At 38.9% G+C, this 26,183-nt stretch overlaps 1 protein-coding gene across 1 annotated transcript in view; it reads left to right on the top strand.

The window, feature by feature from the left end:
* The window catches only part of Ankub1 (ankyrin repeat and ubiquitin domain containing 1), a gene marked incomplete at its 5' end in the record, with an annotated part of 90,346 nt that overhangs the window by 63,272 nt on the left and 891 nt on the right, over positions 1-26,183 (top strand).

The following is a 26,183-nucleotide window of genomic DNA, read 5'->3' as shown; positions in this document are numbered from 1 at the left end:
GGGCGGGAAGATAGCTTGGCCAATCCAGAAGCTGACTCAGTCATCCTCCTCCAGTTGTTGGTTCTGCAGAATACTATGACCTTCGATGGTACTGGATGTGGAAGTTGTTCCATTGCTCACATACAGTGTCACCTTGATACAAACATTGTTAGGTTGTAGATTCACATCAATTCAGATAAAATGAGTTTTTCTGTATAGTTCAAGTCAATGAGATAAATATTACCAAGCCAAGAAAATCAACTATGAACCTCATCTCAACTCTATACAGTGAATGACTTGTGTTAACAATCTACCTGATTTTGAATGGTGGTAACTATTGATTCTGGTAAATTTAGCCTCTTGATCATTCTTCACATATTTATTGTATTGAATTCTGTGTCATTTAATATTTATACCAATGCTAAGTATTTGATAAGATTTATCTCTGTTATAAAATCAAACCAACAATATTGTTTTTGCACAAGGATAGCACAGTTTATAGGCAGTAGCAGAGGGCTTTATCTTCCAGGATGTATGACAGATTTTAAACAAATTATTGTAAATGATCTTTTCAAAACTAATAATTTCAATATCCAAGATATCCTGCATGACTCATGGACCATGGTGAAGAAAGGTGAGAAATATAGCAAGCAATATTCTGGGGTCCTTACCACGGCTAAATAGGAGTTCATGTGTCACATATTCACATATTTATATATAGATGCATGTATGTGTGTATATAAGTACGCATATATTTATATGTGTGTATAAGTATGTATATATGCATATATATGTATATAATTCAGTTAAAGTGTAATTTAAAAAACTTTCCACATGCTGTGATATCATGATGTGCTGAGATGTCATTTACAACTTTATGAAATCAAGGAATGGTATCACCCTACCATTCATTTGATGAAGATTTTTTTGTGGGGGAGGTTGAGACAGGGTTTCTCTGTGTAGCTTTGTGCCTTTCCTGGATTTCTCTCTGTAGGCCAGGCTGGCCTTGAACTCACAACGATCTGCCTGCCTCTGCCTCCCAAGTGCTGGGATTAAGGGCGTGCGCTACAACCACCTGGCTCATTTGATGAAGATTTAAAACTTTCCGTTACATGCAGGTCAGTCCTCCTGAGGAGGAGCAGATGGACTCTTAAATACTTTATCATTACCATTAGGTCCTTTCACAGGACAGCCACTGTGGTCATCACTGGCATCCTTCAGTCATCATACTCACCATTATACAAGGAATCTGAAGATATTTCTATGTCATCACAACTCTTTCCAATGTCATCATGAAATACAGTGGTATCTTCTCCAAATATCTCTTGAAAATTCTCAATAAGAACTTCTACAATGGAGATCTGTAACACCACAAGGCAAAAACAGGATCCTCTGTCATTCCACATAGTTTACAATCAAATTTGACATCAGAGTCTTGAAATGAAGAAAAACTTGAAACCCAGAATTATAAGGAGAATAGCAGTTGCTACAAAGATATAAACCCATGAAACAACTAAGAACATAATTATAAAATCAGTACAATGCATTATTATAAAATAGGAAAGGCTTCAATATTTCAATATCACTGCAATGACTAATATTTTATGTTTCCTTCTTTTTTTTTAAAAGATTTATTTATTATGTATACAGAAGGTATGACTGCAGGCCAGAAGAGGGCACCAGATCTCATTGCATGTGGTTGTGATCCACCATATTGGTGCTGGGAATTGAACTCAGGACCTCTAGAAGAGCAGTCAGTGCTGTTAACCTCTGAGCCATCCTCTCCAGCCCTTATGTTTCCTTCTTAATGGTATGTATGTGTGTGCACATGCATGCAAGAGTATGTGTGAGTGTGTATGTGCATGTGCGTGTGCGTGTGCGTGTGCGTGTGTGTGTGTGTGTGTGTGTTTGTAGTTATATGCCCTTGTGAGTACTTGTGGCCATGGAAACTACAAAAGGTGGTTAGATGCTTGAGGATGCGATTTGAGGCAGTTGAAGAGTAACAGACTTGGGTGATAGAAACCCAACTCAGGTTCCCTGCAAGAATCCTATTAACACCTGAGACATGTATCTCTCCCCCTGGAAATTTCTTACTGTTAACCTGACTAAATTGTGATTTACCTTACACACACACACACATCCTCCAGGTATGTCTGTGTGTATTTCCAGACAGCCTTAAATGAGGAGGTAAGTCTTCCCAAATCCATTGATGCATGTCTCAGATTGGCTAAAAAAAATTACATAATGCTGAAATCACCTAAGCACTGGCTTTCATTTCCTTTTTGCAAACACACTGCATTGTCCAAGGTCTCTATCTGGAATGGAGATTCCAGGGTCTTTGCATCTTACTAAAATGTTTTGTTAAAATTTCATACATATTGCAAAGAAAAAGAAACTACTAGAAAGCAATCAGACATTTCAGAACTAATATGCTGCCAAGAGGAACTGGGAATGAATTGAATTAGTGACTTTACAGGTATGGTAATTATCCCTTGGTTTTGGTTGTTTATTTGTTTGTTTTGAGATGAAAAGGAGGAGTTTGGTTGCAATGGCTTGAATGGGATGGCCCTCTAAGTTCAGGCATCTCAAAACTTGATATCCTCTTTTTGACACCATTTGGGTGGTTTGGGTGATTTGGGTTCCTGGAGGAAGCATGTCATTGGTTGGAATTTAGGGTTTCAAAAGCCCTGAGCATTTCCAGTGCACTCTCTCTACTTCATGTTTGCTGTCCAAGATAAGAGCCTTCAACTCTGAGCTTCCTGTTTGAGTTGCCCTGTCTGCCTGTGGCCATGCTCCTCTGCTACAATTGAGAGGATTCTAATCTTGAGGCCTCATTTAAACACTTGCTTCTAGAAGTTGCCTTGGTCTTGGTTTTATGACAAAGCAATAGAAAGTAACTAAGAGAAGAAGTTGGTTTCAGGGATATCAAATCATGAAGAGATATCTGAGAAGAGGGAATCTGAATTGAGAAGATGCCTCCATAGATTGGCCTATAGTGTTGGGAAGTCTATGGGACATTGTCCTGATTAACAAATGAATTTCTAGGGCCAAGATGGCCAGGATGGTGCCATCCCTGAGCTATTGACCCTGGGTTATATGAGAAAGAGAAATAGGTGCAAGGCAGTAAGCAGAGCTCCAACATGCCTTCTGCCTCAGCTCTAGCCTCCAGGGTCCTGCTCTGCTTCAGTGGGGGTCCTGCCATCTCTCAGTAATTGACTGCTAACTAGAAGTAGATCATGGAGGGAATCCTTTCCTCCATAAGTTTATTTTTGTCAGTGTTTCATCACAGCAATAGTCACAAAGTAAGGCACTTGCTAAGTTGAACAATACTGAAAATTGTCTTATGATTGAGATGGTGGAGTTAAGTCAACTTTACTAATCACTTATATTCCCGCCCAGGATGCAACTAACTTTATGTTTGACCAGTCTTGCACAAGATAGGAAAGAAGTGATTATCAGGAAGATCACACTCAGATGATTGCTGTATTTCATATGCAAATAGTTCAGAATGGTTTTGCTTTTTGTTTTCATAACTGAAAGTATAAAGGAACATATATGAATAGAATTGTCCGTAATGAAGGAAGCATTAGTAATTGTTATGAGTAAAAATAACATATTTTATTGCTCCATTTGAATTGAACATGCAGCTTGATATAGGCTTGAATTTTATCTTGCCAGTAGATTGGTAGTTGAATAGTTTAAAGGGGGAGATGGATTTACATAGCCCAAGCTAACTAGAGTCCTAGATTAGTAAACTATTCCTCATGCTATACCACCCCATTGTGAGTCACATGACTATGACTTCCCTCCTATGGGTCTTATTCCTGGAATCTTCTAGCTGAAATATACTCTTGCTCCCTTAAAAAGCTTTTGTCTGTCATTTTGACACAAAACAAGAGAAATTGACAAAAAAGTCTGCATTTGTACATTAAGGGTTTACTACTTATTTTTGATTTTATCAGTTTTCTGAATTTAGTCCAAAATGTTTTGATCATATTCAACTCCCATATATCTATTCCTACTGCACTTTGTACCCCTCCTTTGTTTAAACCCATCATGTCCCATTTGTTAGTTACAGATTTCCTCGGGAGATTTATCTATTAATGGCGTACTCTTTCAGGCTCTTCTACTGGGAATTACGTTTTAACAGATAAGCCAAACTGTGAGGCAAGTGGATCATGCAGCTGTGACGTCAGAGGGAATATAAGACCCCGTCTTTCTCTCTGGCTGTCTCTCCTGCTTTTTCCCTAATAGATGAGTATGTTCTCTCAAGAATTTCTCCCCCCCCCCCACTACCACATGAAGTATTACTCTCAGGCTCTAAATAGAGAAAGCATATCAATGATAATCTGAATCATCAATAATACAAGTAAACATAACTGTTGTGTGGAGCACTGGTTCAGAATTTATGACCACTGGCCACTGTCTCAAACTAATATTCAGGACCGTGGACAAACATGGAAATTATATAGACTTGGACAAATCCCAAGTCTGCTTGTACCTTTAATGGGCTATGAGTGCACAGGACTGCCTTGGTAGTTACTGATCTTCACTTTCTTCCCCATGGTGTGGTCCCAGCTTTCTGGCAATGAGAGCAAGTCACACCTGGCAATCTCTGGGTTCAAGGAGGGATCAAGCGGTACCTTTGCCTGATATACTAAGCTTGCCTACTCTCAGGGCATTATCTCTCCCCTGGATGTCTGGGGCCACAGGTCTAGAGTCTACAGAGAGGTGAACTCAGAACAAACCCCAGTGAAAATAAACTAATGATGTTTGCTCTAGAGCCACTGCTTATAGACAGCTCCATGGCAAGTTCAATGTGGTAGACCCTTTATGAGTAGGTTAGGCTAATTCTTGATTATCTGACATGGGATTGGAATGGCAACATCTGGTAAATGTGAAAGTACTTGTTTATTTTTTTTTTTTTGGTAGATATTTCTTGTATGTACTTGACAGAGGGCAATATCCAACTCTTTGTGAACCTATTACAGGTCATTCATTGGTGGTCTAGTCATTTTGAATGTATATATATATATATATATATATATATATATATATATATATATTCAAATATATATATTTGGTAAGCAGGATTTAAGATGAGATTTGTAAATCATACTTTTCTCACTATTGCTATTTGTTTTGTTATTTCCTCACATTGTGTGGTCAGAGGTGAAATTAATGGAGTCCTTTGCAATGGCAAACCAAAGCACACCTACCTAACATATGGGGAAGTTATCTTCTAACAGAAGGCTCTTCAACTGTGTCTTTGTGATAAATCCTTTAGCTTGTCATACTTTTATCTACCAGGCCCCTTATCCTTAGGTCATTGTGTGAAGGAAACTATCATCATCAGTTTATCTCAAGGAAGGAAAGTACTTATGCATCTCTAGAGGGATGCTGAGTGTGGAGGATGCTAAACTTTCTTCACCTTTAAGACGGATGCAACAACAAGGACAGATTCCTCAGTCAAGTGGACTTCCTCCTCCTCCTCAAGCTGTCAGGTGGACTTCCTCCCCATCATCAAGCTTTTTCTTTAAGTTCGGAAGGATTGGTTGGCTATTGTTCTGAAGATTTCTTCCGTATGTAGTCCCTTTTCCTCGATAATAGAGCACATGTCCTGTGTGAGGTAAAGAAAACCTTCTGTTACTATAGATCCACACTTTTGAAGCACCAGCGTGTCTCTTTCTGAGAACAAGGGCAGGCACCAGTGCAGAGCTACACCTGGGAGCAAGGAAGATTCTGAAATTTTCTTTCATTTTTTTGCTTCTTTTTATAGCTTCGAGATCTATCTTCTCCCCTAATTACTTTTTCCTAATTTGGGGTTTTGTTGGAATCAGTTACGGAAGCAGTTATTCCTCGGCATTGAATCACACTTTGTTCCCCACGCGCTTGGGTGAACGGTCCCGTCTTACTTTTGCCTTCTCTATGAGCACCTTTCCCAAGCCTGCCATTTCAGTTTCTATTGGTATATTTCCCTTCCAGTGTTCCAACCGTCCTGTCTGTCCTGGGCTCTGTTATGAGTCTTAAATTCTGTGTTTTAAAGAAAGCTATATCTCATTACCCTTCCTTTGACAGACTTTCATTTCCTTCATCTGTGACTTTTCAACTATCAATGTCATGAGATGCTGTCACAGTCAAGAACCCAAGGGAACATCAATTCATCTTCCATGATTTCAGTATGTAAAAATGACTACCATACATAACCTTTACTGAATATCTTCTCTATTATCAAATTTGGGATGATTATAGTCACAGTTACCAAAACATTTTGTAAAATACACAAGGTATGGGCCGTAATTATCATGTCTCCAACACGATAAACTTGTTCAGCTGCAGCATAAATTCCTGACACTGAGTATAATGCTAAAATGGATGCTGCACAATAAATATGTATTTTCAGTGGCAATTTAGTAATATTTAAAATAGCTCATATCATATTTGGCAGCTTGTAAATACATTCTACTAGGATAAAACGGTTAATATATAGCACATAACAATGCTTATATATAACTCCTTTAAAATATAAAACATGATACTCTAGATATTTTATATTATAAGATGGAATAATCTCAGACAGTGATATTGAGGAAGACCCCAGAGTAATATGCAGTCATGAAAGAAGATGGAAGAGTTGAAGTTTGGGGACTCAGAGGGTCTCACCCATAGACCTATTTCCTCTAACAAACTGGTTGGTTTGGGTCTTTGTGGAAAAGAGTGGAAGACACGAAATACTGTAGGTTTTGTTATTATGCTTTTGTTTTATTTTGTTTTTTCAGTTTCCTTGAATTATATGACTCTAACTTCAGCGCTATTAATTCTTTGAGGCACTTTATTAAAAATATCTCACCCTCTGGACAGGTTATCTAAATATTCATCAATTTTACAACTCACTGAAGACAGAGGTTTCCAGAAAATATGTTGAAAAGGAGAGCTGTAGAAACCCAAAATGAAACTCACCAGTATTGGAGTAAACAGATTGCCATCTTCACACTCAGGAGAGACATCCCGAAGAGTTGTCTTTTGATTGGTGGTGGTGAAGGGGTGTCAGAATTTCCAATGAGTTGGTCCTCATTTGGTGCTGGTGGGGTGTCAGAATTTCTCACAAGGTTTTCCTCTTTGGTGTTCGTGGGGTGTCAGAGTTTCCAACCAGATTTTCCTTGTTTTTTGCTGGTGGGGTGTGATAATTTCCATAAAAGTGTTCCTTATTTGGTGCTGGTGGGGTGTAAGAATTTCCAACAGGATTTTCCTCCTTTGGTGCTGGTGAGGTATGACAATTTCCAACCAGGTGTTCCTGGTCTGGTGCAGGTGGCGTGTCATAATTTCCCACCTGGTTTTCATCTTTGGTGCTGGTAGGGTACAGGAATTTCCAGCCAGATGTTCCTCCTTTGGTGCTGGTGGGATGTGATAATTTCCAAGGTGATGTTCTTCATTTGGTGCTGGTGAGGTGTGAGAATTTCCAACCAGATATTCCTCCTGTGTTGCTGGTGGTTGTGATATTTTCAAACCAGGTGTTCCTTATTTGGTGCTGGTGGGTTGTGAGAATTTCTAACCAGTATTTCCTTCATTGGTACTGGTGGGATGTAAGAATTTCCAATGAGGTGTTCCTTGTTTGGTGCTGGTGTGTTATCAGAATTTCCTACCAGGTTTTCCTTGTTTGGTCCTGGTGGGGTATAAAAATTTCCAGTGGGTTGTTTTTCTTTGGTACTGGTGGGGTTAAGCACATGTTGTCTTGGCTGGTATCAGAGCCTCATGTAATCATAGGATTTAAAATGATGTTTTGATTTGTTTCTCAGAATGTAAAAAAGAAAGGAGATCACTGTATGTTGTAATTCAACTCACTTAGCCCTCACATGCCTTCTTCATTTTACACCTTACACACCATCTGCATAAACATAATACCCAGAAAATCACAAATATTATGGCATTTATAATAATGAGTCTGCATTATGAGGGACATGATATCCATTGGTATATGACCCACACTTGTAGGTACAATCAGTAAATTCTGGTGTTTGTTTTGGACACTATGTATATTAGTATTAGGTCAAGCAGTGATGTAGTATACAATCTGAGTCCTCCTGTGTGAATTCTTGACTGAACAACATTGGCTACTATAATTTAAGCACAGTATCTGCACTTCATCACATATCTTGCCTGACTGCATCTCTCTGACAGCCTTTAGCTTCCCCCCTTGAACTATGAGATCAAATCTGAGATCATAGCATAATTCTTCCCTATGGGTATATTATGTTATATGAAGACTTCCAAAAGAGACAGGCATGATGGTGCACACCTTTAATCCCAGTTTTCAGGAGATAGAGTCAAGAAGATCTCTGTGAGTTTATGACCACCCTGCTGTACAAAGCTAGTTCCAAGACAGTCAGGGCTGTTAAAGAGAGAAACCCTGACTGGAAAAATTGAGTGGCTATTCTGAGTATTATAAAAATCACTCAGGAGTCAAGATATTGAGGTAAGTGACATTTCTCCATATATTCTTAATTAATTGTATACTTGGCACTGCTAGGATTTACTTCTTACATGATTCAGGACCACTGTGAAGAAGGAACGACAATTTACAGGCAGTTTCTGACAACAGGAAAGCGCCTGTAATGTACAGGTGAAGTTTCACTTCCAAATGGTTTTAGTACACTCCCAATGGCTGTTTGTTGTAAATGATGTTTTCAGGTGCCATGAGTCTAACTCGTAGGTTAAGCTAATAGAGCATCTATACTTACCTACAATTCCCTCACTGTGGAGAGGAACAGTTGGACTTCTGGGCACTGCATCATTGCCTGTGGGGCATGTCCTCCCAGTGGGACAGGGGCTTCTTCTTACTCCTTTCCCTCTGTCTCAACACTGTCAGTGGTTGGAGTGTTCAGGAAATTATAAGCCTTCTCCCCATCAGAGCAAATCAATGAGCTATATAATGAGCTCTCATAAATGAGCTCTTCTCCAAACATTTTTGGATAATTCTCAATAAGGAATTTTACAAGAGAAATCTGTGACAAAACAAGGCGAACACAAAAGGTCTCTGTCATTTTGCATAGTTGTAAATCACATTTGATATATGAGCCTTGAGGCTAAATGTATGTAGTTCAAAATTCAGAGAAAAAGTCAGCTTCTATAAAATATAGGGAAGTTTTCTGTTAGGCATTTGAAAGAAGATTTTTGATATCAGATGATAGTGTGATCATCACAGTGCACTACTATGTAAGAGAATGATTTCTAGTGCTCCCAATGTGATGGCTAATATATACTGTTAACTTGAATAACTTTTGTTCCATTTGTGGCAGACATGGCTGAGCATGTTTGTTAAGATGCTTACAGAAAGCTACAGTTAAGAAGGAAAGACTACCCCTGAATATGGGCTCCATCCTATTGAAAGTTCCCATTGGGTGACTAAAAAGGAAAAGACAGGCAAAGCCAACTGAGCATCAGCATTCATGTGTCTCTGATTGCTCAATGCAGATCCCATGTTAACAGCTTGGCCCATGGGTTCATTATTTTGGGAGATATTTGAAGTAAGGCCTATTTGGAGGGAACTGGATAATTGTGGATCTGCAATGACAGGTTGTGTGGAACTCTAGCTTTCTCTTCCATTCGTTGATTCTACATGATATGAGGGAAAGATGTCCTGAGTCAGACCCTCCCGTGATGTACTTCTTACAGGCCCAAGAGCAATTGCTCAATTAATACTTAATCAGAAACTCAAACACTGAGAGAGTCCAAATAACCATTTGGTCTTTATACTGAATAAATTCTGGTGCTTTATTATAGTACTTGAAATGTGCCTGCCATAGAAAAGTGTCTCTAATCCTACCATAATCAGCAGCAAGAGGCCAAGGATATATTTAATCACACTAACCAGGCCTCAGAACAAAATATCTGATAAGACAATCCATATTGCCTTTGTTTAGTTGGGAAACTACCTTGAAAACAAGTAGAAATTCACACATCCTTCAATGATGACATCAAGGGTTCAGTTTTTCTTATCATTTTTCTTACCATGTTTTCTTATCATTTCACAATACTAGCTCTCAGTGGGTTAGTCTAACAATATTCTAAATTGCAATCGACAAAGGACTGAGTCACTGAGCTCAAATACCCATTTAAACTCTACTAACTCAAAATCCATAAGCGATTCTTCCCCTCCAGGATAATCTTGTATTCCTGTCTCATTGTGAAGACTTGTTTACTCTAGGCATAAAATATATGTCTCATTACCTTTTGGGAGTTATCTGCCAATCCTGAGTTGCAGGAACTAGGCAGGCATAAAATGCTCAGGGCTATGCAAATGGCTAAATTAGAAGATGTCATGTGGTTGACTTCAGAGTTTCTCTCAATTTTGTAGAATATTCCGAAAAGTTGTTTCAAAAGAATGACATTCAGTTGGGGTAGTTGCTCTAAAAACTGAAAACAGAGACAAGTTATTTTAAAACAATAAATTTTACTCATGAAATTGTAAATATGAAGAAAGGGAACCAGTAATTGTATCTTATTCATGGTCCTCTGAGAATAAAATGAGTAATATGTCCTATAAATATTGCTTGAAATATCTCCCCAAAGTCAGAAAAAAGGCATAAATATAATTGATATGTATGTTACATAAATGCTGAGATTAAAAGTGTGGGCCACTGTGACTCCCCAAGTCATACTTCTCCATTCAAAAATGTCCTCTATGTTTGTGAACAATTGAAACCTTTTGTTGTCAGTCAATATGTTTAGTAAATGATTCTGTGGTACATGATCTAATGTGTCTAAGCAAACATTAGTCCTCTTTTTGTTGGTGTTGCTCAAGAAATTAGTGAATCATTACCTCTGCACTGCGGCTACTTTCTTATCTTCATACACTTGGTTGAGGACACCAAGCCATTCATCATATAGTCTAGATGTCAGCACACTTCCTGGTATATTTCTTAGAAACTCCTGACATACATAGAAAACATTTTTTTTGTAGAAAATATAATTACAGGAATTGCTAAAAATACTTCCAAATGTAAAATTCAGTTTAGTTACAACTTTTTTCATAGTTCCCACCATGTCCCCTAGTTAGAACCTAGTCTTACATGTAGATTCATTAAATTTTGTCCATCAAAACTAGAAACCTAAGAGCAGATTTTGGGTAGAGCAATCTAGCACACAATGAAGAGATCAATACCTCATTTCAAATTCTATTTTTTTAAATTTATTTATTATATATACAGTGTTCTGCCTGCATGCATCCCTGCAGGCCAGAAGAGGGCACCAGATCTCATTACAAATGTTAGTGAGCCACCAAGTGGTTGCTGGGAATTTAACTCAGGACCTTTGGAAGAGCAGCTTCAAATTCTATTTTTAAATGGCAAATATACATGTTATGGTGATTTCTTCACAATCAAGGGCTTTTTGCCTTTCACTCTGAAACAACTGATCTAACTGCATAGACCCATGAGCTCATCAGCAAAGGATGAGTGATCCTGGACTTTCTTTCAAGTGCTGTGTTCTGAGGAAAAAAAAATGCTTCTAGTAACGTTGTGGAATATTATATTAATGTGTGTTACTTTTGTTTATATTGCATTTGTTTAATCATGTAGCTGTGTTATTGTGCCTGTCTAAAATACCTGGTGGTCTAATATAGTGCCGAACTGCCAGTGGCAAGGCAGGAAAGAAAAATAGTTGGGGCTATCAGGCAGAGAGAATAAATAGAAGGAGAAATCTGGGAAGGGGAGGTCAAAGAGCCAGAGGAGGGGGAAGATTCCAGGGGCCAGGCACCCAGCTACACAACAAGCTACAAAATAAGAGTGAAAGTAAATATGCAGAAGCAAGAAGGAAAAAGTTCAGAGGCAAAAGGTAGGTGGGATAAGAAAAAGATAAGAAGAGCTGGCAAGAAAGAAGCCAAGCTAAGGCCGGGTATTTATAATTAAGAATAAGCCTCTGTGTGTGATTTGAGAGCTGGGCCCCTCAAAAGAACAAAACCAACAACATTTTGGTGCACAATGTGGGGCTCAAATCCATGACCCTGAGATTAACAGTGTCATGCTCTACAGAAGGAGCTAGCTAGATGGGCATTTATAATTAAGACTAAGCCTTCGTGTATGATTTATTTGGGAGCTGGGTAGCAGAATCCCCAAAAGAGAAAAAAACAAAAAATGACATTTTGACATACCAATATAAGGCTTGATATTCCATAGGGCCTGAGAATGCTTGGGGCAAAAAAAGGGATATAGCTTCTTTTAAGAGTTTATCCCAAATGAGTATTCAGAGATGGGTAATACCTGGGGGGCACTCACCAACCTAAGACAGAACGCCTGTGTGGCCTGGACAGGTGTCTCCATGATGGGTAAAGTGACCTGCTGACGTCCCATGCAACCTAAGTTAGAAGCTCATTTTTTAGTAAAGAGGGGGGGAAACCTGTAGGTCCCTGGCCCCCGTTTTTGGGTAACTGTTGCCTTGCTTGCTGACCTTGACCTTGATATCCTACCTATGCTAATTCCCTGTGAGATTCCACCCTCCTGAATGCTTAAAGGAAGCTCCTCGGCTGTGAATCCAGAATATTGGGTGTTAACTGCTTAGATGCAAGATTGTAAAACATCAGGAGTGGGGGTGGGGATTTAGCTCAATGGTAGAGTGCACAAGGCCTGGGGTTCAATCCTCAGCTCAAAAAACAAAACAAAACAAAACACATCAGAAGCGAACTGCTGTAAGTCTGTATTTAAGACCTCCTCCCTCCTTCAATAAATGACATTCACCATTCCAAAAAAAAAAAGAAGAGGGGGTCAAGAACATGATGGGGAAACCCACAGAGACAGCTGACCAGTGCTAGTTGGAGCTCACTGAATCTAGACTGACAGCTCAGGAACTTACATGGATGGGGGCAGATTGGAAGAGAGGTGAGGAGGCAGGAGAAAGGGAGGGAGGGGAACTGTGGTTGGAAAAAAAATTTAATAAATAAACATATTTAATAATAATAAAAAATAAAAATAAAAAAAGAGTTTATCCCAGCTGGTGAGCCCTTGGGCAGCTAGTATGTTAAATAGGAACAAAACACTAAGTATAACATGCCTGCCACATCAGCATTCTAGAGATCCAGGAAGGTTGAATGCAGTTCTTGGCCATCTAATTCTGAATAGGTCTTTGGCTTTCTAGGCTTGGCTTTCATGACCCAAGAATTGGGCATAGTCAGCTGAGGAGCCCTGCAGAGGATTTAGATGCAGCTTAGCAATTCTAAAGTTTGCTCACAAGGTCAAAAAAAGAGTAGAGATGCTCAGTAAAAGAGGTCCAAAACAGAAAAACTGCTAAACAAATTCCAGTGTGTTTTACAATATATAAGAAAGAAAGAAAGAAAGAAAGAAAGAAAGAAAGAAAGAAAGAAAGAAAAAAAGAAAGAAAGAAAGAGGATAAGGTCATAAAAAATGAATAGTTTATAAAACAAAGTCTTTAAAGACTTAAAAAAACAAAACAACAACAACAACAACAACAAAAACCCAAAAAACCACCATGTAAGATAGGAAAAACTCTGGGAGTCTGGATCTTGTGTAGTATTGTGTTGATTGTAAATGTTTTGAATCTTGACAACCAAACAACAGCTGCTGAGAGACATGGGATTGAAAGAGGGGCTAAGGACACACACCAGCCTTGATATTGTAAGAGAGACATGGATTGACAGAGGGACTGATGACATACACCAGCCTTGATATTGTAAGAAGCCTTAACTAAAATAGAAGTCAAAAACCACATGTGTATAATGGAACTTAAAAGATGCATTGCTTTGGAGAAGTGGTATTGATTTTGTTTCCACAGAAGATGAAAGGCTGTGGATTTGTCCCAGGATACTGTGGATCAGGTTTGATCAAGAGAGACCTCCTGAACCTTGACAGGTGATATCTATCAGCAAAGGTTACCGCTGGTCTTGCTTGGATTTGGTCATTCTCTCAAAATTTTCTCAGGGACCTCTGGGGATGCCTTCGTCCACAGACAGCAGGAAGCAGTTTGGAGAAAACGACGTCCACATTCCCAAAAGCTGGGTTGTGGGAGGCTTTTGGGTTTTGGGTGGGTTATGGATGTTTGCTATCATTTAGGGGAATATAGGAATGATAAGATAGAATTATATATTATTGAGTCTACTTTAATAAGATTATTGAGTCTACTATACACTAAAAAACAACTGTTAATTTCAAATATTTTGTATTTGCAAGGACTTTTATATATTGATACAAATTTAAGGTAATTTTTGTTACAACACACAGTATGTATGTTTCTATTTTTGTTTAAAAATTTTGTAAATTGATAGAAATTTGAGGCAATTTTTGTTATAAAACACTGTATATATGTTTCTATTCTTATTTAAGGACTTTTGTATATTTATACAAATTTGAGGCCATTTTTGTTATACTGTTTATATGTTCCTACTCTTGTTTAAAGGATTTTTGTATATTGATACAAATTTAAGTATTATATTTTTCTTACAACATATTGTATATATGTTTCTACTCTTGTTTAAGGTATTGTACCTATGGAGTTCTTTTAAAATATAAGGTAACGATCTATTTTTGAAAGCTATTATTATGAACTATTTAGGATAACCAAGAAACATAGGTTAGTAGTTAATCATCCTTAACAATCAAATATGTAGATATGTTAGATTTGCTTTCAGGATCATATAGAGTTATATTTTAAATATATGGTCTTCAAATACTTCAAAGACCTACAGAATGTGGCATTTATAAGGTTTTGTTAACCTAATGTTTTTTTTTATGACAATGAGACAAGTCTGCTCTTGCCAGCACCAACTTACTTCAGAGATGATGGGCATTGAAGAAACTCCTTAAGGAGTTTGCTTTCATTGTGGCAAGGTTAGCTACTGTGCAAAAAACTGTTCTTGCCTTTGACTGCTGACAATGTGCTCTGCAGACTGGACATGCAGGACACACAGGAAAAAAAAAAACTATTGAATTTTGACAAAACAAGGCAGGACAGTCCTTCAAAATTCCTGCTTCACAGAAAAGTCTGCCAGATATTTTGCAAAACACAGAGTAAAACTATTGATGAATTTTGCCAATACAAGGCAGAACAGTCCTTCAAATTTTCTGCTTCACTGAAAAGTTTGCCAGATATTCTCAGACTATAGGCTGAAGATGGATGCCCCAACATTGCAGAGGAACTTTGTGTGACTGTCTCTGTTGTTAGATAATATTATATCCTTCTGGGTCTTTGATGGAGTTAAAGACTAGGTAATTATAGTTGCAGTTTTCCTTAGTTTGATAGACAGTAAGTTAGGTGTAAAACTTTGGACTCACTAAGATAGGATAGATAATGCATTTTCTCTGAATATGCTAACTACAGATGGACAGAATATTGCAAATGTAATTCTTACTCGATAATTGTTTTTATTTTATGAAGTTTTACTATGTTACAGTTAAAACCTTTCATTTTTATTCAGACAAAATAGGGAAAATGTTGTTGAATATTATTTTAAGGTGTGTTACTTTTGTTTATGTTGCATTTGTTTAACTCTGTGAAGCTGTGTTACTGTGCCTGTCTAAAACACCTGATGGTCTAATAAAGAGCTGAACACCCAGTGTTGAGACTGGAGAGAGAAATAGGTGGGACTGGCAGGCAGAGAGAAGAAATAGAAGAAGAAATCTGGGAAGGGGGAGATCAAGGAACCAGAGAAGGAGGAGGCCTCCAGGGGCCAGTCACCCAGCTACACAGCAAGCCACAGAGTAAGAGTGAAAGTAAGATATACAGAAGTAAGTAAATGAAAAATCCCAGAGGCAAAAGGTAGATAGGATAATTTAAAGATAAGAAAAGCTGCAAGAAAGAAGCCAAGCTAAGGCCGGACATTTATAATTAAGAATAAGCCTCTGTGTGTGATTTATTTGGGAGCTGGGTGGTGGGACCCTCAAAAGAGCAAAAACAAACCACAACATAACACCCTGTAAGTGGTGGAGGAAATGGAATATGTGTCTTATATTGATTGTCAAATATCACAAAACTGGGCAACAATATGGTTGCTTAAGCAATACTTGAACAAAAATATATCCTTAGTAGCACTAATTTGAAATGTAGAAATTTTATGAAACCAAATTTCTAGATGTAGAACTACAGACACAAAAGTACTACTGAGAATGAAAAAATAAGTCTTCCTCAAAGATGAACCCCTAATTGGTAATCCAGTACCAATTAGTGGCTAAGAAATAGTGCATATACTGCTAACCATAAGTGGACTCATCAGGTTGTTTTAACATTTTTATGGATGTATATGTATATATGTATGTAATAACAAAAATTAAAGAAAATGGACCCTGCATTTGAGAGGAAGTGGGAAGTTGATGGGAAACAAGAGGACTTAGAGCATGGAAAATGAAGGAGTGAAATGAGTGATTTAATTTTAATTTTAACTGTAACATAAAAGTCTCATTCTATGAGGCTGAAGAGATGGCTCAGTGATTAAGAATACCTGCTTCAAAGCCATGAAAACCTGCATTTGAATTTCAACATTGCATGAGAGGGAGACAGGAAGATCATGCGATCTTACTGAGTATGTATAGCCAAAATATACATGGAGGAGATATATGTTCTACTAAGGAAGGAAAACATGCCTCTCAGAAAAAACAGAGTGACAAAATGATGAAAAATGGTACAAAACAGACCTGAATAGGCATGTATACAAGGTGTACACTCATGTGCCTGTATAAAAGGACCCTCCATATGCTGGGGGATGTCTTTCTGTATGCAGTGAATATATGTTATTCCCATTCCCATTGGTTAATAAATAATCTGATTTGGCCTATGGCAAGGCAGCTTAGAGGCAGGTGGAAAATCTAAGGAGAGAGATGGGAAAGAAGAAAGGCAGAGGCAAAGAGACACAAGCCCGCTTCCAAAGGAGCAACAATATATCAGCAGATGGGTAATACCACAGCCATGTGGCAACATATAGACTTGTAGAAATGGGTTAATTTAAGATGAAAGAGCTAGCTGGCAAGTGGCTAAAGCCATAGGCTATACAGTTTTAAATAATATAAGCCTCTGTGTGTTTATTTGGGTCCAAGCAGCTGCAGGACCACAAGTGAGAGAGATTTGTCTGGACCGTGGGGGACCGGGCAGGACTGGAGAAAACTTCTGGCTACATTTGGCTGCACAACATGGAGCAAGGAGTTTCCACCTAAATCCTGAGAGAATTTTAAAAAGGGTTCTAAAATGGAGCCAAGAGCAGCTTCCTAGTTGTGTCTCTCAGGCAAGCCACAAGCTACAGTAAGGTGGGTTCCCAGCATGTAGGCTTGACCTATAGCAAGGAAGGTTTCCGCTGTGGTACACAGAGGTGTCTCCAAGCTATATAGCATACTGCATGGTGGATTTAGCTTTTGCTAGTATAGACAAAAAAAAAAAAAAAAGGTTTCTGGGGTTACACACTCCTGGATAGAGGCATAGACCCACTGGCTCCATTAGTTGGCGGAGAGCACAGCTCCCAGAGCTGGCAATGAATTGTCTCCACCATATTGGGAACCTAAAGTGGGCGAGGTCAGCAGCCAAGGCTGCCATTCGCTCCTAGCCATGCTGTAGTTTAATGCAATAGATTCACAAAAAGACAGAGTCAGATGGAATAAACCCCTAAATGGTTTACATTATGTGTAAAAATGCACATAGGCTTGGAAGAGAGAGAAAAAGGATAGACAGTTATATAAAGAAATAGATAGCTTTAAAAAGTAAAGTTTTAAAGAGACAGTACAAATAATCATGTAAAGATGGAATTTACACAGAGTGGATTATATATTGTCTTTTGGATTTTTAACTGCAGAAAGACATTTGATGGTAAAGGCTGCTCAGTTTACATATATTAAGGGTATCTTGACTTCAAAATTTGAGTCTAAATATATTGCTTTGGAAAAGTTTCTGCTTTTGTTTCCACAGAAGATGAGAACCTATGGATTGCTTCCAAACTAATATGGTTTGATTAAGGAAGACCCCCTGAGAGGTCTCCAGATGTTCCAACATCCAGAATAGATTCAAGGAAATTGGCTCAAACTATGCAGTCTCATAGACTACTCCAGTCAGGACTTGATCATAATTCTTAATTTTCTCAGAATCCCCATAAGATTGCCAGCGTCCCCAACCAGCAGGAAGTAGTATGAGAAGCTACGCCCAAATTCCCAAAATATTGTTTATAAATGTTTATTTTTATTTAAAGTGGGTTGATTATAACTATAATATTTCTAAAAAAGAAAAGGGGATAATATAGATATGATAGGATAACAGGGTAGATTACTGAATCTACTTTTAAAGAGCAAATACTTGTTTAAAATGTTTTACATTGCTATGGATTTTAGTTTATTGATACAAATTTAAAGTTAATTTTGTTATACTGTATGTTTATTTCTACTCTTGTTTATGGTATAATGTTTGTGCAGCTCATTTGAAACTGTAAAGTATACAGATTAATAATTAGTCATCCATGATAATCAAACATATAGTCATGTTAGTTAAGTTTTCTAGGTATACATAGATATATTTCAATTATGTAGGTAATCTTCAAACACTTCAAAGACCTACAGAATATGGCATTTAAATGTTTTAAGAACTTAAGACTTTCCTGAACAATGAGATGCACCTGCAGTACCAATTTACTTCAAAGAGGAAGAAGGGGCATCAAAGACATTCCATATGGAGTTTATCTTCTTCTTGGCAGAACTGGCCATTTGGACAAGAAACTGTTCTTGCCTGGACTGATTGACAAAATGTTGTATAGACTGGATATGCAGGACCTATGGAAAAATGATCACTAACTTTACCAAAACAAAGCAAGATGGTCCTTCAGGTTCCTGCTTCACAGAAGAGACTGTCAGATATTCTACAGGACACAGGGAGAAGTGACTAAAAAAGCTCTAGGTCTATTGGCTGAAGATGGATGCCCCAACGTTGCAGAGGAACTTTGGGTGACTATCTAGGAAGACAGCTGTCTCTGTCATTCTAGATTATTGGAAGTTACAACACATTTCCTATTTACTTAGGTAATATTATATCCTTCTGGGGTTTTTGATGTAGTTGAAGACTAAATAGTTATAGTTATAATTCTCCTTAGTTATAAAAGATAAATTAGAGATGAAACTTTAGACTCACAAATATAGGATAGATGATAGAATATTTGCTTTAATTTTCCCAAATACAAATAGACTAGATATTGTAACTATAATTCTTGCTTGACAACTGTTATATATAATTTTACTATGTTAAAGCTAAAACCTTCCTTTTTGATTAGATAGAAAAGTGGAAGTGCTAGGGGATGTCCTTCCATACACTGTGAATATATATTGTTCCCATTGGTTAATAAATGAGCTGCTTTGGCCTATGGCAAGGCAGCTTAGAGGCAGGTGGGAAATCCAAGAAGAGAGATAGGTAAAAGGGCAGAGGCAGAGAGACACAAGCCCACTGCCAAAGAAGCAACAAGATGTCAGCAGATGGGTAATGCCATGGCCACATGGCAACATATAGATTTATAGAAATGGGTTGATTTAAGATGAAAGAGCTAGCTGGAAAGCAGCTAAAGCCATAGGCTATACAGTTTGTAAATAATATAAGCCTCTGTGGGTTATTTGGGTCTGAGAGGCTGCAGAACTGAGGGTGAGAAACATTTGTCTGGACTATGGGGGTGGAGCAGGACCTGAGAAACTTCTGAGTACATCCATACCCTATGATTATTTGAAACCTGCATTGCATGTGGAACACAGAGGAATCAAATAAAAGATGCTTCATTATATTACCCTTGACTGTGACTGGTTTATGCTTAAACCCTTCTGTTGTAAGCATCAGAGGGACCTTTTGGCTTATCATATTTCTATCATTCCTGTCTACTATCCTTCAAGAGTAAACATGATAAAGGAAACTACTCACACAGACTTAGAGGGATCCTGCATGTAGAGGACATGAGGACTCTCCCTATCTTTAAGATAGATGCCACAACAGGGACACTTCCATTGCTCAAGTTCACTTCTGTCCCAGAATCCAGCCTTTCTTTTAGGGCTAGGCATGCTCTTATATCCCCAGATGTTCTGAAGATACCTTCAGTGATTGGCCCCTTTTCACTAATAAAGGATAGAACGTCCTGAGAGAAGAAAGAGAAACACCTGTCACTGTACTGGCAGCACAGAGTTGGATTTCCTTTTTCTTGAGAACCAGGCTGATGGTGTACACAAGTGCAATGCCAAAGCTGGTGTGGAGGAGAGGACCTTGCCCCGGTTTTTGTGTTTCTATCTCCTGTTGTAGCCATCCCACCCTAATGTTAACCCTGAAATCTCAGGCAATGTTTATTCTAATCAAATTTTCCACTACAGTAGAGTGATTTAGTTAAACTTTTCCAATACATGGTTTCTGGTGAATAGCCCTCTCTTACCTTTCTATACTTAAGGCAATCGTTTCATGCACACTTGTTTCTCCATTTGATGACAGAATCAAAGTGGGGTATTTAGAAGCAGGATTTTGTCCTTAGAACAGCCAGAGAAGAACCATGTGAGACCTATCAGAATTGCTGTGGGTAGATTGCCATCTTCACAAATGACAGTTCATTTTCAAAGAGTTTTCCTGCCTTCACAACTGGCAGGACTGTGCACACTTGGTCCTAGTGGGGCACAGAACACCAGTGGAACATCAAAGATGTGAAAGGCCACCTTCTCTTAACTGTTGGCTCCTCTGTATCTAGAGGAGATGAGATCATTACATGGAGTAGTATAATTTATGCAACTTTTGTCACATATTTCCAATTGCATATTGTACCTGTTGTAATGCATACAACGAGGTTGTCATTTCTGATATAAAGTTCCCCACATTCTTAAATTGGTTACTCATCCTGTTGTGTGGTGTGTGTGTGTATGTGTGCGCGCGTGTATAGTCTTCTTTCCTATACTCTACACTGTTCATCATGGAGACCTGATCTGAGTGTTCTTCTGTGGGAATTCTCACTACACAATGCTGTCTAACCCCCACATTACATCATGAGGTACTTGATACCTAGTTAACATGATTTGTGAGTTACGTGCCATCAGAGGCCTCATTGTCATATCCTTTTCCATAGCCACTCTCACTAGTATTCAGATCAATCAGTGTTTTTGTCCTCCAATGTCAGAGTGTGGCTCTTCCCATTCTGAGCTTTCTTGTGAGTTTTTGGAAGAACCACTGTCAAATTTCTTTCAGCAGCAGCAGACGCCCTCATGAGAACGTGTACATGACTATGTTTGTCAGACAGACTCTGGGCCCATGCCCCCACTGTGTTAGTTCAAAGCTGAGGTCCAAGTTTCTTTTTTCTTCTAAGATTGCTTTTAGAATATTGGACCATAATGAAATTTTTAAAAAGTTACTACAACAACTGGGTGGTGGTGGTGCACGCCTTTAATCCCAGCACTTGGGAGGCAGAGCCAGGCAGATCTCTGTGAGTTTGAGGCCAGCCTGGTCTACAGAGCAAGACCCAGTAGAGGCACCAAAACTATACAGAGAACCAAAACTACACAGAGAAACCCTGTCTTGAAAAAACAACAAAAAATAAAATTACTACAACGAATGCGTTAACAGTAAACAAAGGAGTCACAGAACAAAACACAAAATAAACAGTCTTCTTCAGCATACAATATACTGGTTGGCTTTCCAATACCAAATAGTCAGACCTTAAAACACAAGTAATATTATTCAGATTGAGTAAAATGTGTGAGTGAGTATGTCTATGTTCATGTACACATATGTTTATACATGTATATTTGTAATTTTTTAAAAAGTCAAGAATTCGAAAACAATCAAAGTGATTCATGAGAGGTTTTGTAGAAAGGGGAGGAAAGAGAAAAATAATGAAAGTATAGTATAATCTGAAAAAAATATTTAAATAAATTCAAAGGCCCCAGTATATAAATATTAGGTCCATTTCTAGCTCAGACTCAGATCTAAAGACACACATAAAACATAGTTGTTTTATGAGTTGAAATGAGACTAGAGATTGGGATCCAATCCTAAGGCCATTTCTACTAAAGCCCAGAACAGATAATCTCCCCTTTCATACATATAACTTTTCTGTATAACGATCATTACAGGTTTGTCTAAGTGCAGTGATTAGGCCATGTTTTGCTCTGATCATAAAACCACATGATGGGGAACATATGAGGATCAAGGCCTTAGAAATCATATTCTAATGGGACCAAAGGTGTATGCACACATGGTTATGTGTAGGCAGTATCTTGGCATACCAGCTTATGGTGACAATCTGCCTGGAAGAATGAAATGTTCTCACTATGAACAAGCTGAGTCTTGCAGCACTTCGAATTCTTAAGTCTAACCTGGGGCATGTTGTTTGGTTTTTTTATTTTGTTCCTGATAGTGCCCCCTTCCAAGCAAGAAATGACACTATTAATTGGTATTTTATGCAGAACAGAAATTGGAATTGAGAAAGGCCACTTGAAGGAAGGTCATGGACTCACTGCGCTGCTTTTGGCTTCTTGCTGGGTCTCTGGGATTTAGTATGAATTGCCCCTGTATATCTAGTTGTTCCATATACAGCCCAGTAGGACAGGAAAAGCTGTGCAATTTCTTGATTCCAATCATCTATTAACAGTATTTTGAATGTTTCTCATTATGATGTCATAGGGATGCTCATGCCCTATGAGAAGAAAATATGAGTGTGAGTTGAAACTGAGGGTAATGAATGTGAGCAAACCTGCCAATGTGCTTTAGCATGCACTGTTATATTGGATTTCTCCTTGTGCTTCTGGACCAAGTAGACTACATCCTGGAGCATCAGGAGCCTCCCTAGAACACTCTGATGAGGTAAGGATGTGTAAGCCAAGAACTCTAGAAACAGAAAACTTTCAACTTGTCACTTTGTTTGAAGAGCATAGGCCCATCAGTGTACTGTTTAGGGGGGACTTTTGCTGTGCTCCCCTGTGACCGTTTTAAGGCCTGCTGGTTTCTGCCTTGATATCAAGATTTTTACATCATTAGACTATTACTTCACTGGTCTAGCATAGTATTAATCAACATAAATATTTCCCATTCCATAATTAACATTTATAATAATAAAAAGGAAAGATGTTTATATGGGGGGCTGGTACTTTAATTCTCTTAACCATGTCAACCACTGCTCTGTTCAATATTTTCTCTCTCATGATGTCTGTCACATTTATAAAGGATCCATTTCCACTCATACCTGTACCCGCTTCTTGGTCTGATTCACATGCTTCATGGCAGTCACAGAAGCACTGGGGTCTGTTTGAATTATCCAGTCAATGAAGACATTAGGGGGCTCTCAGTAATTATCTCTAAATGACCAGTGCAGCTCTTGGTCAAGAAGACACACACATGTGAGCAGCAGACACCTCCTTACTGGCAGCATTCACTAATACAGAGCTGCTATTATAGGTAGAAATTGAGCAAGAACCTCACAGTCCATCATGGGTCAGGTCAGCTAAAGTATCCAATAGTCACTCCCACTTGTATAGAAAGGCTAGTCTTGCAAACCAGGACTCCAGACAACTCACCTAACACTATGTAGAAGTACTGTTTGGACCATCTGTCACTAATGAACTCTATATTTGGATTAATGAAAATGAAGCTTCTAGAGTTGAATTAAAGATCACATTGCTGCAATAAGCACAGAAAATGTGCTAATATGAATAAATTTTGTGAGTACATGTGGCTTTTGCAGGAATGAGAGTGACTGAGACCAGAGATCATGGAATCTTGATCCTTGGCATAGAAAACAGTGTAGGATCAACACAGGCCAAATGATATGTCTGTAGTGTGCTGTGTGGGATGCCTTTCTGTGCACTGTGAATATGTGTTGCTCTGATTGGTTGATAAATAAAGCTGTTTGGCCAATGGCAAGGCAGCTTAGATGCAGACAGGAAATCCAAGCAGACAGACAGGAAGAAGAAAGGCAGAGGCAGAGGAGACACCATCCCACCATCCAGGGATCAGCATGTAATGGCACACAGGTATACATGGTGACATACAGACTAATAGAAACGGGCTGAGTTTAGTTATAAGAGCTAACTAGCAAGAAGCTTGAGTGATAGGCCATGGCCATAAGTTTGTAAATAATTTAAGCCTCTGAGTGATTATTTTATAAGCAGCTTTGGGATGCAGATGGAAGAGATTCATCCTGACTGCAGAGCTGGACAGGACCAGAGAAACCTTCTGATTATAGCAAAATCAGCCTTCTTGTGGCTTATCAACAAATTCCAATGAGGTTCATGTGACCCAAAGTCCAGGTTAGTGATGATTCAAATGTGGAAGACTGGTTCAGAAGGCTGTGTTAGAGCACACAAAGAACAGACAGCAACCTACATGCTCACTCTGACAGGCTCTGTGCTCTAAATGCAAGCAGAGCTCTCTATTCTGTTTTGCTTGTAGTTTTAAAAGGCATACTTTATGTGTTTCGTTCATTATTTTGTTTCTCTGGTGCATAGAACAGTTCTGGGTATATAGATGGTACACAATACGCAATGTGTGGGTGACTGCTGAAGAACCTGAGTTCAGATACCAGGGTACAAATAGGATGAGCTCTGAACAGGAAGAGTGGGGATATGCATCGAATGAAGGAGAGAGGTCCTCAAATTAAGTCAGGTGGGATATGAGGAAAAGCTAACTAAGTATGAGTGGCTGGTCCCAAGTTGAAGAGTTAATTTTATGGGCAGCATAGATGTGTTAACCCACTTCCCACTTAGAGGGTTCAGAGAGACATAACCACTGAGAAAAAGCAAGAAGTTAGCCTAACACACACACACACACACACACACACACACACACACACACACACACGGTTGAATTTGGTAGACATATACCTGGGGACCACTTCTAATAGACACAGCATTTTAAAACTTAAAAGGAAGGACTAGATCCATGGCTCAGTAGTTAAGAGAACTTACCATTCCTGCAGATGACCCAATGGTTCAGTTCACAGTACCCATATGGCAGTTAAAACCATCTCTCACTCCAGTTCCAGGGAATTCAATGTCCTCTTCTGACCTCTGAGGGCACAAAGCATATATGTGGTACTCATATATACATACAAGTAAAATACTCATTGTTTTAGTTAGGGTTCTTATTGCTGTGAAGAGACACCATGACCACAGCAAGTCTTATAAAGAAAACATTTAATTGGAGTCACTTGCTTATAGTTGCAGAAATTCAGTCCATTGTTATCCTAGTGGGGAGCATGGCAGCGTGTAGGCAAACATGGTGCTGGAGCTGAGAGTTCCTCATCTTACAGGCGACAGGAAGTCAACTGAAACACTGGATGGTATTGTGAGCAGAGGAAACCTCAGAGCCCACCCCCACAGTGACACACTGCCTCCAACAAATCCATACCTACTCTAACAAAGCCCCACCTCCTAATAGTAGCACTCCCTATGAGATTATGGGGGGGGGCAATAACAATCAAACTACCACAATCAGAAACATAAAATAAAAATTTAAAACAATTACAACAAAAAGGCCCACAGGACTTCCCCAGACTAGAGGAATGATTAAGGGGAGGATCCAGGCGAGGAGGTAGATGACATGGTTGACTACATTGCTTTGTGAACCGGCAAGGAAGAAATGGAATAATGAGGAACGTTTGCTTTTAAAGACAAGTCTGGTAGAGAGCTGTGAAAAGCAAGACCCCAGTAGAGGAAGGAAGCAGCAATACAACAAACAAGAGACAGTACAGAGAACAGCAAAAGTTAGTGAGGAGGGAACTGCCAACGTGAAGAAATGCTTCTGAGCCAGAGGCTACAGACCCCTCACTGATGCCGTGTGATGCTATGTGATGCTGTGTGATGCTGTATGGTGGCCTGATGGTGTGTGATGCTGTGTGATAATGTGAAATGCTGTGTGGTGTGTGATGCTGTGTGGTGTGTGATGCTGTGTGGTAATTGCGATGGTGTGTGATACTGTGGGATGAGTGTGTGATGCTGTGTGAGCAGAGAGAGAGGGAACTGGGGTTTGTTTCTGCATTTGTAGGTGGAGAGGAGAGCAAAGGTGTCTTGAAGGGAACAAATTTAGGGCAGCTACAAAAGATATGCTAAGTTGTAAGTATATAGGAGAGAAATATTCCTAATGTAGAGACCAGAAGGGGGCATCTGATCCTCTGGAACTGGAGTTACAGGTAGCTGTGAGCTGCCATGTGGGGCTGGGAACTGAGTCAGGGTCCTCTGCAAGAGCAGCCAGTGCTTTGAACTACTGAGCCATCTCTCCAGTCTGTAAGCTCC

Source organism: Onychomys torridus, chromosome 6, assembly GCF_903995425.1.
Source record: "Onychomys torridus chromosome 6, mOncTor1.1, whole genome shotgun sequence".
Taxonomy (NCBI): domain Eukaryota; kingdom Metazoa; phylum Chordata; class Mammalia; order Rodentia; family Cricetidae; genus Onychomys; species Onychomys torridus.
This window is presented reverse-complemented; position numbering and strand designations above follow the sequence as displayed.